Genomic DNA, 3,502 nt, shown 5'->3' with positions numbered 1-3,502 from the left:
ATCTCAGTTCGAGGCGAAACGGCAAGATGGAAAACGGAAGCTGGTTCCTTTTGCTATTCCGACAAGATTCAAGGTCCCTAATCCACCACACCTGTGCACGTACACGTGCGTGCATGTGTGTGTGTGTGTGCACGTATACATGTACATATACGTACTGAACCGAGAGCGCACGCCGCACTCGAGATTTCACCGATTTTTGTCACAAATGACCCGGTGACCTGTGACGTCACACAACCCCTTGGCTAACTACTAACTCGCTTATAGAGGCATATGGACTGCTGCCGGTGTTATATGCAACAGGTTTGTTTATTGCATTATCGTCGCCACATTTTCCTCTAATCTAATGTACATAATTATAGATATGGCACTTGCGTCGCTCGTCGCCATTGCGAGCCTATGCGATTTCCCTCAAGCAGAAGTTGTCTCCTTTTCATTCTCAAAATCGGACTGCTTTTGATTTAGATGAACAGTTTGCTGAAGTTCTGGGATTTCGCTCAGTTGCATGACTGTCTGAGGTTTCTTGTTTGGATATTTTATTCACCGCCTGCCCTCTCCTTGATGGTCTGGTCGAAGATGCCTTTGTCGCTGGAAAAGTGACATGTTACATTGATGCGGGAAGCATCCTCAACCAGATGCTCCTCCCCCCTCTCTCTCCCTCTCTCCCTTCCTTATTGACGTAACGTTAACGGGAGATTTCTTAGGAAAGAACGTAGAACATCTCCTCCTTCCCTCAATCCCTCTTTCCTTTTTTTCCTCCCTTTCCATTTCCATTTTCCATCCATTACTTATCTCTACCTTCCTCCCTTTCTCCTTCCTTCATTTCGCTCACTCTCCGCCTTCTCTCTCCCTCCGCTATTTTAACGGGAGATTTCTTTAGAATGAAGGTAGAACATCTTCTTCTCCCTCCCTTCAGCCCTTCCTCACTATCCCCACGTCTCTCTCTCTCTCCCTCTCTTTTTCTCTCTCTTTCTTTCTCTCTCCCTCTCTCTCGCTCTCTCTCTCTCTCTCTCTCTCTCTCTCTCTCTTCCCCCCCCCCTTTTTCTCGCGCGTTCTCTCTCTCTCTCTCTCTCTGTCTGCCTCTCTCGCTCTCTCTAATCGGCACGCACACATTCTACGAGAGTTTACTGCCGCTATGAAGTGCTACAGTTACTGTACTACACGCGTATGACGGACTTCAAAATCACGTCATCAGTCGCCCGCGCGTGACCCCGCATAACCCCGCCTCGCCTAACCACCATATTGGATCAAGACATCGAGCGATGTCGACAGATAACGTGACATCATTATATGTTGTCATGCCTAAATTTATACGTGGATTAAAACGTGCATATTTGGACATAGATTGTATGACGAGACAGCGAAAACTATGTGCAGTGTGTGGCAATCGGATGACATTACGCGTGGATGGTTTTGCTACGGATTTAATCGAGAGACTGCGATGTGTGTGTGTGTGTGTGTGTGTGTGTGTGTGTGTGTGTGTGCGTAACATGCGGCGGGCGTAGGACACGGACATACATCATTACATGGTTGAAAAATATACATTTGTCGTGGTTCGAACAGCGAGAGCGTGGACTTGTCGTGTTCGTGCGAGTTTCTCTCTACAGTACATGGCTAGATTTGGGATGGATTCGGTCAAGGTATGTAATATTTATGGCTAAATAGTGATCGAGACATGAACTTCCAAACTATGAAACTAGTTCAGTGATAGATTGGTACCAATTACTGAATTGGTGCTGCAAGATATTCATATTATTGAGATGTCGATGTAGATAGGGGTATTATTGATTTTCTATTTGGTTTCGACGAATAGATTTCGTATGGGTTAAATCAAAATATATGTAAAAAGCTTTGGGTAGTTAGTCAACCAGACATCAACTTAATTAGTTAATCGATTGTGACCAAGTGCCGCAAGGTGTACGGATTATAGATGTAGATAAGGGTAATAATGATTTTATATTTGGATTCGATGAGTAGATTTGGTATAGATCGTGAGCCTGCAGGTTCTTTTTAACGGGGTTTCTTCTCCCTCTTTCCTCCTCCTGGCTTTCCAACCTTCCCCCTCCTTCCCGTGCACCTTTCCCTTTCGATACACCACGCATAAGCGTACTATAGGTCCGCTATGTTAGAAGTAGTAAACAAGAGAAAGTGCAGCCGCCAACTGGTTTACGTGGATCGTTAATTGTTGTTGTTGTTGTTGTTGTCATCTCTTACAGTAATAAATGAGAAAATCCATCCCATTAATATTTACCGCGTTTGTAAACTATCCGAAAAGTATCGGTAGGAAAATGTCAATAATTGTTGACCGCCTGCTTTTGGATCCCGTCGAAAATATTGGGAATGCCCCGTTTAGCGTGTTATACGTGCAACTGGAAGATAAAGATTTTTTGATAGACGGATAATAGAAATAATATGCTAGTTAGACTATCTATAGGTGTCTATAATATAAATATATATATATATACTAGCTATTACCCGTCCTCCAGACGGGTTTGAGTGGGGTCTGATTTGATCGAGATGGCGGTTTAACCATTTATCTCTCACTTTTAGTTGAGGATGTATTTACAGTGAACGAAACCGTCACATTTTAATAATCTGCTTATCAGGTCCGATAGATTCATTAGATTAGGTTTATTACAGTTAATTGTCCTATTCCCAATATTGCCCAACAGGTTAACGCCTATGAAAACAGGGAAAAAACGGACATTAATCTTATAGTGGCATTTTCATACTCAAATGCCACGCACCGGTGGATTTTCGACAAGTTTGTTATGATAACTCACTCGAAGTATGAACTAAATTACTCTTACACATGTGTGGGGGTAATGACTTGTTTTGTTTTTTCTACATGCAAAAATACAATTGAAATTTTAATATACCCTACCAGGGTATTATAGAGCGACCCCCCCTGCAATACACCCATGTTATGTGTGTTGTAATGTGTACTGTAGTGTGTGTGTGTGTGTGTGTGTGTGTGTGCGTGTGCGTGTGCGTGCGCGTGCGCGTGTGCGTGCGCGTGCGTGTGCCGTATATGTTCCGCACGCCCGTGTGTGTGTAAATGTGTATGTTTGTGCGTGGGTGCGCGTTGATTGTGCGTGCGTATGCCGCCGTATGTGTGTAAATGCGGTGTGTGCGTGCGGGCGCGCGTGTGTGTAATGTGGTGTGTGCGCGCGTGTGTGCAAATATTGAACACGGTAGGTGTAACCGTGCCGCCGCCGTCCACTGACTTTCAAGAAAATATATCTTCCAAACTACTCAATACAATTTTTTTTCTTCAGAATTTCACTTATTATTATGCCTCTAACCAGAATAATATTTTCAAAAATAATATCTAAATATGTAATATATAAAATTGTAGCTATGAAATCACCTCCATTTCCTTTTTTGAAAATTAATGTCATTTTAAGGTAAAATTTCAGATTTGTTATATATATTAGAGACAACTTTTTTTAAACAAATATTGATGATATGACTCGAGTCTAAAATATCAGTATTTTTCGTTCAC

At 42.6% G+C, this 3,502-nt stretch overlaps 1 long non-coding RNA gene across 1 annotated transcript in view; it reads left to right on the top strand.

Annotated features, from left to right (window-relative positions):
* The first annotated feature begins 1,285 nt into the window (after positions 1–1,285).
* LOC106815064 overlaps positions 1,286–3,502 on the top strand; it is a 17,291-nt gene continuing 15,074 nt past the window's right edge. The window contains exon 1 of the long non-coding RNA XR_001394693.1: positions 1,286–1,637. This is a non-coding gene — a long non-coding RNA (uncharacterized LOC106815064). The remainder of the gene's footprint in view (positions 1,638–3,502) is intronic.

This window comes from Priapulus caudatus, unplaced genomic scaffold (genome assembly GCF_000485595.1).
Source record: "Priapulus caudatus unplaced genomic scaffold, Priapulus_caudatus-5.0.1 Scaffold1034, whole genome shotgun sequence".
Lineage (NCBI taxonomy): Eukaryota > Metazoa > Priapulida > Priapulimorpha > Priapulimorphida > Priapulidae > Priapulus > Priapulus caudatus.
Note: the sequence above shows the minus strand (reverse complement) of the source record. Positions and strands in the feature narration are given on the sequence as shown.